This window comes from Cryptotermes secundus, unplaced genomic scaffold (genome assembly GCF_002891405.2).
Source record: "Cryptotermes secundus unplaced genomic scaffold, Csec_1.0 scaffold26, whole genome shotgun sequence".
NCBI classification, from domain to species: domain Eukaryota; kingdom Metazoa; phylum Arthropoda; class Insecta; order Blattodea; family Kalotermitidae; genus Cryptotermes; species Cryptotermes secundus.
In genome coordinates this window covers 4,712,341-4,725,345 of record NW_019743656.1, presented here as the reverse complement: position 1 = coordinate 4,725,345, position 13,005 = coordinate 4,712,341, and positions in this window count along the sequence as shown.

Genomic DNA, 13,005 nt, shown 5'->3' with positions numbered 1-13,005 from the left:
CCCTCTGAAGGTCGCTAAGGAAACCCGTTCTTTTTCTTAATAATACGTGTATATATAAATTCAGTCCGTACCTCACAAGAAACACATTACGTCTCCGGTACAGAGCCCAACCGGTTAATGCTGTTTGAGGAAACAGTCGCTGTTTATTATGAGAACCATACGGAACACATAGATATAATGTGGGCAGAATGCCAGAGTGTTTAGATGTTAAATCCAGTTGTACATAAAATCCAACGTACGAGCTTAATATTATGAGTGAGAAAAACGTGTCATCAAATTGCCGGAGGAGGAGAAGTTGAAAGAATTGTAGTAGCTTTGGGTTCTGTCCTACCTTTATAAGACAGCGATTATGTTTATATTTGCAGAGTTTTGCCAAGATTAAGAATACAATTCTTCAATACTAGAAGAGACAAAATGCACCTCCGAAACGTCAGTTACTTTGCCAACATCTACACACCAATATCAATAATTAGCCACTATTAAATTCTGGAATCAGTAATAAAGCGTGTATTTTATTTAGGATCCTAGTGAATCAGAAAAAAAAACCCTGCCCATGATCTGAAAACTAAAATTCGGAAGTAGTTTCTATCAGGGGTAACTTAAAAAAATACTCTTTTCAAAATTTTATATATATTTTATATTTTTATAAAACCATGGAGCGGAGCGAGGTCAGTCTGTATAGAGTGTAGGCTACGTGCAGAACGGCCGGGGTACTATTCCCGGCAGGGTAAAGGAATTTCTCCCTTCACCACAGCATCCAGACCGGTTCTGGGGTGCACGCAGCCTTCCATCCAATGTGTACAGGGGACTCTTTCCATGGGGCAAAGCGACCGGAACTTGAAGCTGACCTGTCGCACATAGCGCGGAGGTAAAAATGATGGGGCTAAACTCTTCCCCCATATCATCACAGCGTGCTGCTTAATGAAACAAATACAGGCACAACTTTACCTTTCATATAACCACGCTGAAACTGTTAATCTGCATGAACGGAGACTGACAAATTCGAGAGCTGACATTCTCACATGTTTTTATTCACAGTGGACAGAGACTAACAGAACTTACAGTTCCAGGACAGCTATATGTTTCACTTAATGATTTTGTCTGCTGGCTACGGCTTTCGTTTCCCCAGGTACGGTTAATATCTCGCAAAGCCTAAGAGGACTTCACAGCGAATAAATATGGAGAAATTACCTTGGCAGTAATTTAATGAATCATAAGGTTAAGTTGTCCCGGTGCTTAATTAATTAAGAACCAATCCACGAAAACCTTTGTGGGAGTATGGAAATATAGCCCCATTCTTATCTCGACACTATATGGAGCTGAGTTGTCAGCTTCACACCCCGTCCGCTTTACCTCCGGTTAAAGAGCCCTCGGTACCCATTGGATAGGATGCTGATAGCGCCCTAAGTCAGTCTGGATACTGTGGCGAAGGGGAAAAATCTCTTGCCTTCGACTGGAATCGAACCCCGGCCGTCCATCCCGTAGCCCGTGCATGTACCAACTGAGGTATTGGGGCTCTTAATTTATTTTTGTATAATTACACGATCCTATAAGAGAGATCGTACTCCTCTCTCTCTCTCTCTCATGTTGCTCCCACTTAGGATCATAGGTCATCCGTGAAGCGCTTTGGTTCATTTCAGTTCCTTAATCCTAGGACAGTCGGTAGGAATCCTTGGACAGGGGATCGGCCAGTCTCAAGGCCGCTACCTATATGAACACATAATAAAGGCAGACAGACGTCCATGCCTTCAGTGGGATTCGAACTCATGATCTCAGAGTTCGAGCGGTCGAAGAGAGTTCAGGCTTCAGATCGTGTGATCGGCGATATGCTCCTATACAAGAAGATTAATTCTGGAGAGTTGGCTATATAAAGATTCTCCCGTTTCCCCTGACATCCATTGTATTATTTCTCTCCACTATTCCACTATTGACAACTTGATCGTTTCAGAAAAACCTCATTGAATGATATAACGCTGTAAAATGAATAACATAGCACTCGTCACGAGTAATATTAACAAGACTGTAAGTAGCGGTAACGCATTAGGCTTGCATTCGGGAGGTGCTTGGTTTGAATCTTGGCGGGGACAACAACTAACCTGACTGGGGTTTTACGAGCCTTTTCTCAGACCCTCCAGGTAAATGCTAGGATAGTACTTCGATGAGACTACAACCACGTCCTTTCAAATCCTTTTCAATACATTAAACACCAGCTGACAGAGAACCTAGACAAATCACACACACACACACACACACACACAAAAGAATTACCTCAATAGCTCATCAGGGCCGTGGAGTAACTTAAGTCAGCAAGGCCGCGCCATAGCTCAAGCGGTTAGTCGCTGGCTTCCCGCCGCCGCGGCCCGGGTTCAAGCCCGGGTCTGGTCAGGTGGGATTCGTGGTGAACAAAGTGGCACTGGGGCAGGTTTTCTCCGAGTACTTCGGTTTCCCTTTCCAATCTTCATTCCACCAAATTCTCAATCATCATAATCACCTGGGGCAGGTACAATAAGCCAATCAGTGGCCGACGTGCCAAGTGGACTCAATTGGACTCCACCCCCCACTATGTGAATTAAAAAATAAAAACTTAAGTCAGCATAAGGCTGCAGATGCGGCCACGAAATTCCAGCGAGTTATAATTACTGGTTGCATGTCATGAAGATCACGGAACATGAAAGCTGTGACCGCTGTGACTGCGGTCGGCTTCCTTCAAGCAGTCTCTCTCCATTTCTCGCTAGAGGTCGGATTGAATGTGACCGGTTTATGACTCGCCTTGCTAGAGGCGTTTGTTTAACGACGTGTTTCCGGATAATAAGGAGTACTGTGCGCACTGGATGGCCTTGTTCCTACCTCTGTGTGTCCAAGACTGTAAGATCATGGCCGCAAGAAGGCGGGTCTCAACTGTTGTCTCGAGTATGAAAATTCAACTGCTTCCGAGTCGTACGTAGCTTTCGTACAATCTAACTGAGTCTCTTAACAGAGAACTGTAGGCTCACTCAAGCAATTTTTGTTCTTAACATACAAACAAATGGCCGCTCTGTCTAAAGCAAGACACGTGTCTCCCGCTCAAACATGGATGTCTGCGTGTTCCTGTGTGTAGGGAGCGACCCTGGGACTGGCTCATCCCATGATCCCACCGACCGACCATAAGATTCATAATTTCATAATTAATTCTGAATGGGAACAGACCAGGCGGCCTAATCCGTCGAGGAACAAAACTAACTCCATGGAGGTGAGTCCTTCTTTAAAAGCCGCCGGTTGTGTAGGTACTGAAGAATTTCCCAACATTTTATAGAACCCCAAGGTTATTTACCATGTTCACAAGAGCCCTTCAACCAGTTCCTATCCTAAGCCAGATCGATCCAGTCCATAATACCCAACCCTATATTTCTAAGATCAATTTTAATATTATCCTCCCACTTTTGTTTAGGTATTCTTAATGATCTATTTCATTACGGTTTCCCACCGGAATCCTATATTTATTCCACTTCTCCCCATGCGTGCCACATAATGTGCCCATCGCATCCTTCTTCTCTTGATCATTCAAATTACACTTGGCGAATGATACAAGTTATGAAGTTCCTCATTATGCAGTATTCTCCTACGTCTATTACTTCATCTTCCTTCGGTCTAAATCCGTCAAGGTGTAATAATAATAATAATAATAATAATAAGTTAATTCTTGTTTATATGCATGCAAACATAATAATAATAATAATATTTATATTAAGCTAGAAGCATGTTCGCCGATCACAGTGCCCACCCTCTCTAAGCCATGAACCGTTTTTGTCTGCTCGAAAAGTGGAATCGTGGGTTCGAATCCCAGTCGCGGCATCAATGTCTGTGCGCGTTTATTCTGTTTGTGTTGTTCTGTGTGTAGGTTTGGGCCTTGCGACGGGCTGATCTCCCGTCCAAGGAGTCCTACCGACTGTGTATAGATTATGACACTGAAAAAGCGTCCAAGGTCCACAAGGGCTGTAGAGCCATAGATAGGTAGAAGCATGTTCAATTAATATTAGAACGGACTATGCCATGAACGCATGTAATACATGGAATTCCCAACGGTACTCTTTGCAGTTAATTAAGCCGGTTTATGAACGGTATTTCAGCGAAACAAAAAATGAATTAAGTAATATTAGCAACATTCAGATTTTAACAACTTAATAATACACAGTATCGAATTTTAACAAAATCTACGAAACAGTATACGGGATACACGGGGGAGCCCCACAAGGGGCTGTAACGCAAATAAACAAGAAGGAGAAGGAGAAGAAGAAGAAGAAGAAGAAGGAGAATGTAGATTCTAAAGGGTTCTGACGATGGTGGATAACACACAGAATTACTGGGTTTTTGGACTTTTTCCATCGTCCAGAATTCTAGGAACTAAAAAACACGACATTTCGGAAACTGGATCTGGAAACTGAAGACGGAAACAGATCCAGTTTCCGAAATGTCGTGTTTTCTATTTCCTAGAATTCTGGACAATGGAAAAAGTCCAAGAAGAATGTAGCTAAACGTTGAAATAGCAGACTAAAGTGTAAGAAAAAAAACGAATTTAACCAGTATTTCAGAAAGTCTTGTGGTAAAGTTGTCCTTGTGCTTAACTAAGTAAGCACCGTGCCATGAAGACGTACGGGGAGTGGATGTATATTTCCGTGTATTTATGACCTAGGCACTAGTTGCAGGTAAGTGGTCAGTTTCACGTTCCAGCCGATTTACTCCCCCCGTACCCGTTGGATAGGAGGCTAGGTGGATTCCAGAACCGGCCAGGGAGACAAGGAAGGGGGGAAATCTTGCCCCTGCCAGGACTCCGACCGCTCCGACTCCTCGGCCATCGAGCCCGTAACCAGTCGCTGCACCGATGATATTGACCGATATTGACTCAGTTACCTCAGCTCACAAAAGTTTATGATATACACACTAAAACACCGTTTATTGCCTCAACTAAAGTTGAGTTCTTATCGATCGGTACGGCTGAACATCGGAATTCCCCAAGTGAGTACAGAATTTCAGCAGAACCTAGGAAACAGTTTATGGGGATTGCGGATGAATCCATTTATATAACCTTGTGTAAATAAAATAACTTGCGCTCTTCTCCAAGTATAATTAGAATGATCAAGTCAAGGAGGATGGGAATAGCAGGGCATGTAGCATGAAGGGTGGAGAAAAGGAATGCATATAGGATATTAATTGGAAAGCCGGAAGGAACGAGACCACTAGGAAGACCAAGACGTAGGTGGGTGGACAATAATAAAATGGATCTTAGAGTGATAGGATGGGATTATATGGATTGGATTGATCTGGCTCAGGATAAGGACCAGTGGAGGGTTTTTGTGAACACGGTAATGAACTTTTGAGGTTCCACAAAAATGCTAGGAAGTTCTTGAGTAGCTGCATAATTAGCAGTTTCTCAAGAAAGGCTCAACTCCATGAGTGAGTGTGTAAGTAAAAGTATTAATTAATTAAGCAGATCGCCATTAAGGCATATGGTAGAGTGAAGGTATAGCTCCAACATTCTTAAACTCGACATTAGGTGCAACTGATGGTCAAATTCACGGTCCAGCTGCTTTGTCCCTCTGGGGAGAAAGCACCCAATAACCATTGTATAGGAAGTTGGGTGGACTCCAGAGCCGGTCTGTACATTATCTAGAAGAGAAAAATATTTTGCCTCTGTCAGGAATCAAACCCAGATTCCTTGGTCGTCCAGCCCGTAGCATAGCCGCTATGTGTAAGCAGAGTTTATAATCGATCAAAATGTGTAAAAATCAAAAGGCCGACTAATGTTACGCAAAGTTCTCTCTAGTTGAATTTTACCAAATCTCAATAACGTTTACGATATTCATGAAAACTCTAATGCATGACTTTATGCAAAGTAGGCTTAATTATTGATCAATATGTCACAAAGTCGGGTAAGCCTGCACATTTCAGTGAAAGTCTGTCATGTCACATTAAAAAAGTAACATATGTCCAAAGGTAGGCCGCGCCATAGCTCAAGCAGCTAGTAGCTGGTTTCCCACCGCGGCGGCCCGGGTCCAAACCCGGGTCTGGTCCAGTGGGATTTGTGGCGGACAAAGTGGCGCTGGGGTAGGTTTTCTCCGAATACTTCGGTTTCCCTGACAATCTTCATTCCACCAAATTCTTCATCATCATAATCACCCAGAGTAGGTACAATGGGTCAATCAGTGGTCGCCGTGCCGAGTGGACCCAACTGGACTCCATCCCCCCCCCCCACTATGCGCATTATGTTCAACGGTAAACCTATAAACCATCACACTAAATCTCAGGTAGAGACTGATATGACTTTCGAGGGCGTTGTCTCCTCCTCCTCCTCCGTCTTCTTCCTCCTCCTCCTTCTGCGGATTACACCCTCTGGTCTGTTCCCAAGCAGAAAAAATCAAACTACGTGGCCTGTAGTCCGCAAGCGAACTATACCGACCGAGCGGCCGCCGCTTGTCAGCGAAGTTAGTGCCAACTTTTGCGGATAGACGGTGTCACGTGGTCAGCGCAACGGCGCCCCATGGTTTTCTAGACCGGAGCCGCTATTTCCTTGAAATATCTCCTCAATTATCCTCATGAGGTTGAGTGGACCCTATTCCAGACCCACTACTTTACAGAATATCCGGTAGCGCCGTGAATCGAATCCGGGTCTTCTGGATCTGTAGCCAGAAACCCTGACCACTAGAGCAGAGTGGCGGCCTTCTAGTCTGTTCCCATTTAGAATTAATCTGAAACTATGAATTTTACAGAAAACACGTTGGACTCCTTGGACGGAGGATCAGCCCGTTGCAACGTAGATATGTCTCAAGTGGGACTCGAACCCACGATCCCAATGTTCGAGCATTTCACGCTTTACACTGTGCAGCTACTGTAATCGGCCCGCATTTGTCTTTACTTTGTAAAGAATTTCTAAAACGTGTTGAAGTAATTTTAATCTAAGATAGAAGAATTAACAAAGTTAATATTACACAATCATATACATTGACACCAACTGCCTTACTCTTTAACCAGTCAAGTTCTAGGTCACAGACTGAGCCATAGAGGACCGCGGATGTGATAATGTGCTGCCTGAGGTGAGAGCCATCTAACACCACCAGGGGCGCTGATAGGCATGGAGTATTGGAGTAATGAGGAGCAGTGGAGTAAGACCGAAGCCTCCTATGCCAGTGCCACCATCACTAATTTCACATGACGTCACTCGGTATTGAAACAGAGGTTCCACTGTGAGAAGCCAGCGTCTAATAATTTGACCTATAGCATAGCCATCGAAAAAGGTTGTTTATGAAGGTAGCAATGGGTAGGACAGGTAGCACGGACAGGGAAGGTGATAGATATTTACAAATTTTAGTTCGATAACATAATGGAAAGAAAGTCCGTTACGGAATGCCGAGATATAAGTGGACGAATAGGCTTACATCCAAGATGGTTCTTAGAGGTTTCCTCCCAATATTTCAGTTCTCCTTGGGCCTATTGATCTCTCTCTCTCTCTCTCTCCACGTATATATCATTAGATAAAATGGGAATTATGTTAATTTAAGCCGTTAAAGGCTACTGGTTACTGTATGTTCCACTGTTTTAACAAACTAATGCATTTTGTTTACAAATTTTTTGTGTGTTTCGTATGATTCTCACAATAAACGATTTCTTTTCCCTAAACAGCATTAACCGGTTGGGCTCTGTAGCGGAGATGTAGTGTTTCCAGGGAGATAAGAAGTGGATTTATAAGTGTACTATTTAGAAAAAATTAACTTCAAGGGTCTTGACACCAAGAAGAACAGACTGACAAAGTAACTCTGCCTGACTCTAACTCAGTCTCTCAAAGGTTAACTTAATTTTGATTGCCTTATAACTTGATATACGAAATTGTGAGTTTTCTACATAACAGGGGGAATTTTACGTTCTTATTTCGCCGAAATGTAAGGGTTTATGTAATGGTGTGCTGATGTGCAGAACTGCACCGTTCTGGCAGACCGACTGCGACCTTGGTGGTGGGCTGGACAAGCGCGCGATTCTTGAATTCCTAGCGGCCCACGTTCGTCTCCTGAAACAACCAGCCCTCGGGTTGCGCGCGGAACTACTCCATCATCTACCGGCTGAGCGGTTGCAAGAAACGCAGAAACAAGTTAAATGCGACACATCAGAAAGAGTCCAGCCTTCGCCAAATTTCAGAACACGATGTTATATTTTCAGGATTTCAGGTTCTCACAGCGCTAGTTAGGAAGAGTTATTTCTTCTGAGAGAGAATGCCGTCAATCTGTTAAAAATAAACAGACGTTTCGGATAAAAATTTTGCCTCTAACCCTATGGTAGAACTCTGCTTCATGCCTTCTTCACGACGGCTTCCTTATTGGCTTATTCTTCAACCCTGAAAATGTAGGCGAATTATTACTCCGAAACATCGGTTGACTTTCAACGGATTACACGACGTTATATCCCAGAAGACAGCGATCTACTATGTTGTGCTTAATTGGCAGAGAATTGAGACGGCTGTGTGTACCGAATTTAAGATTTCAGAACACCGAAATGATTTCCTCAGCTGATCGCCATGCGTGGACATGTTTCAACCCGAACAAGGTCCCATCTTCATTCTGACTCTCCGTACCGCTCCGTACGGTCATAACTAACTTTGTCGGGGCCCAGTTCGATAGTATTGCAACGAATATCAAGGAAGAGATTTGGTCTGAACCGAGCCCAAAAGTTTGAGGATCTTGTTTTATTGGTAATGAATCTTCCAATTTCGTTACTCCATGAATTACATTTCAAGACGATGCATGTTGACAATAAGGAAAGTTAGTAACAACGCTTCATAAATTTTTCAATTAAACATTTATTTACGTGCCTACACAACAGCCCAAAGGCCAATTATGAAGTAAGAACGACCAGAAGAAGGAAATAATAATAATAATAATAATAATAATAATAATAACAACAACAACAACAATAACAATAACAACAACAACAACAATAATAATAAGTAAAATAAGTTGTTATTGTGCTTAAACATTAACAATGAAGAAGAATGAGTTGAGATAAAACTCCGCTATGTAGTATAGCATGTATGCATATATATATATATATATATATACTGATCATTAGGAGAAATGAGCTGCCTTCATTTTCAGAATAAAAAATATAGATATTTATTAATGTTTCGGAGAAAGGTGCTGCCTCCATCTTCAGTATGGAAGAGTAATTTTCTACTCTATAATTGAGGCAGAACTTTCCTCCGAAACGTTGGTAAGTATCTACTAAACTAGATCACATCTCACAAGACAAAAATATTCATGGTCACTGCCGTAAGAACCTCAAATTTCATAAATTCCACGCACTCTTAACGTCGTCACTAAATGGAGCTTCACGCTTCTGTCTCCTTTTCTCCCGAGAAGAGTCCCATGCCCGCATAAGGCAGAGATAGATGAATATAGTGTTTGCCCCTTGCGAACACAGCAATTAACCTTCGGGTTCCATAAATATGGGGAGCGTGAGTAGCTTAGCGACTACTGGCTTCTCAAGCAGTCTGCTCCATGGAAACAGTCCTTAGCTTGAACACTGGCCTATCTGCTTCACAGTTGAACACATGCCTACGATTAGCAGGCCTATTTCGTGCCAGTTCGAGTATGCAAATATCGTGGTTAAGGTTGCAATTGGAATCAAAAATGTCAGAGACGCTGCAATTAACAGTAACTGATTGATTTGACGGCTGTCATAGCAACCGTATTTATGCGGCTTGTTTCACTGCTGGGAGTAGTGGGTCCAGTGACTGAGGTTAGATCTTTCTAAGGGACCCAAATGAGTAGGTGTCACCCTCTCTCACCTGAGGACGGAAACAGATACAGTTTCCGAAACTTTGTGTTCTCCGATTTTTAGAAAACCGGAAGGTGGCCAAAGAAAAAAAAAACCCGGTAGTTCCATGTGTTACACACCATCGTCAGAACCTTTTAGAATCTATTTGTATGTATGTATGTATGCGCGTGTGGATACAAAGACAGAATGTGGGATTCGTCTTCGATGGATGGGTGGACAGACAAATGGGAATAAAATATATACGTATAATGATACGATATATGGACTTTAAGTCCCAATTCTTTTTCAGTGGCTCTTCCAGCCCATTCAGGGTCCAAGTCTCTTATTCAGTTCCGTAATCAATTTTCACAAAAGGCAGGAATCCTTGGACGAGAGTGATCAGCTCGTCGCAAGGCCTCTGCCTAAACATAGGACAGCACAAACACAGAATAAACGACTACATACACCAAACATCCATACCTTGAGTGGGATTCGAACCCACGATCCCAGCGTCCGAGCGAGCGAATGCAGTTCATGCCTTAAACAGCGCGGCTACTGTGACTGGTTTAAGTTCAAAATTTAGAGAGGAAAATTAAGATTAAGTTTGTCCATGTTGTTTATTAAGCACCGAACCATGATGACGTATGGGGAAATGGAGGTATAGCTCCATTCTTTTTTACCTGTGAACACTGAATATTGAAGACTTAGTATTGATCATTTATTCATTCAATATATTGTCACGTATTTGGGGGTTGCGTGACTAATAATAACGGTTCTGGTTTGGATTTATTGGCACTTCTATTACGATTACAGTCAATTATGACAGCTCGCAATCAGTGACTGTCTACGACTGGCTCCATTCCTTACTGGACCACGAGTGTCTTCTCTTTCACTGTGACGAATGACGAACGAAGAATCACTGCTCACTTTTACGACTGAACCATTGAACTCCGTTACGAATCAATTAATCACTCAATTCACGAATGAGCTCTCTTTTATAACTTGGGGCGAACAGGCGAGAGACCACCACCTCGAACAGGTCGCGTTGTCACGTGTATTACTGTTATTATTCATTGCAGCAGAAACGTGCGCTGGCGAGCCGTTGGCCAGCAACGGACTTCCGCTCTGCTTCACTATTCCGGCTTTCAGGCGTCATGTCACAATATAGTTCTGACTTCTGGCCAATTTGATTACTGCTATAGTGACAGGTTGCATGTAAATTTCATGTAACATTTGAAGTTTTCAAGGGGAAATAATACTACTAAAATCTTCTAGGGCGATCAACCGTGTCAATGTTGAATTAGAAGTCAGCGTTTCAGAGACCTCTGTCCCTATCGTCAGAGTCGATATGGTGAATGATCATATGTTGCTGATTAGATAACCGTTGTGGTTCAGTTGTTCTGAGCTGTTGCTGTGAGAAGTTGGTAGCTGAGGCACGGGGATAGTTTGGGAACCCAGAGGAAGGGTAAAGCCAGCCGTTGAAGCCGATACCAAGCAGCGGCTAGTGAAGAGTGTAACAGACTGAGAAGACCTATTGTGTCCTATAGTGATTTGTGAAGTGTGTAGAACAGCGAGAGCATAATCCTTACTTGTAGTTACGAGTTGTAAGATTTAATAAATCCGATTACCAAACTAAACTCCGTCTATAGTCACTCCATCACGTGAAAATATAAAGACCCGTCTGTGACTGATTCCTTGGGGATTTCTGCATTTCGTTGTACCGAGTGGTTGTTCCCGTGATGGTATGTATATTTCTGTTTACCTATGTGAGATATGGAACTTCCACGAAATATAAACATGCTAAAATTTCATGCTATTAGTCATGTCAATATCGAACTAAGAATCAACGTTTCAGAGATCTCCACGGTCTCCATCATCAGGGTCGAATGACAACGCCTGAGATTTTAATTCAGGCAAATATAATGTTTGTTTATTTAAGGGGAGGCTTTATTCGGGTCTCTGTTCAGTTTAAAACAAGTCCCATACGAAATTATAGAACATTATATCCCTTTCTCACATCATCAATATTTTACTTTATTATAAGTAACTAGCTGTACCCGGCCACGCGTTGCTGTGGCAGATCGAGTGAATTGCTTCCGCTCCGCGAGTACGACGACCTAAGTTTGAGCTTCTGCGAGGCATTATTTGGATGAACTAAAGCAGATCGATTGCACGGAAGAGGAAGAAAGAAAGTTATAACAAAAACATATAAAATTGCAAAACATTAAAAAAGGAAAGAACACGAACTGGAAAACAAAGAAACAAAAAAATAAAAATAAAAAATACTAACGAAATATTTCAATTCAAACGCAGATCAATCGACACAGCTCAATCCCACCGCCAATTGCACTGAAAAATAAGGAGAACAGTTAAGAAAACGAAATGAAAAACAAACTATACTCGCGAAATGAACGACGTATAACACGTTGCATTATTTACGTGTACTTTGATAATAAGAATATGTAGCGTGTTACCTATGTAACGTGGTTGTGGTCACGTGTCTCCTATTCAGTGCGACAAATAACTTCCACGTACGTCTCGGATTCAGCGAATAAGTTATTGAACACTCACTTTTACACCAGCGAGTACAATTATTATCACGTCCAGTATCACCAAAAAACTCTTCGGAGCTGGACTGTTATAACCTGGTTTCGGACGCAATAGAGGGCACTTTCGCCCAGGGTTCAATTTCACGTGTTCTGTGCTCGTTGCCGCGGTTATTCGTAGGTAAGGATCTGTTGGTATTCGATGGACGACAGAACACCCTGTAGAAGTGTTTGGTTTCATCCGTCGTTACGCAACGGAACCTCTTATCCTCTCATCTCCGGGGAAACGCATTTGTTTTTTCGGCAATTCCTATGGAACGGCCCACTGTTATTGCGTTTCCATGGAAGTATACTTTCCGGTTTCATCCCTTGTTACGCAACGGAACCTCTTATCCTATGCAACTGTTCTAGCTTTACCATGGAAACGACTGCTGGATTCGGAACATGTGACAGGTTTTTACATGTTTTTACCTGTCACAGGTGTGACATCTATATAATAGGTACACAAAAAAAAAACGCGCGTATTCGAATGCAACGTTGTGTCAAAATTTCAAAGCAATCGGTGAAGAACTTTCGGAGGTCTTCGATCAGAGGCAAACCAACATTTACATTTTTATTTATATAGATTTGAAGTACATGGCTGTTGCCGTACTATTTATACTTCCTTCTGCCGAAATCGTCT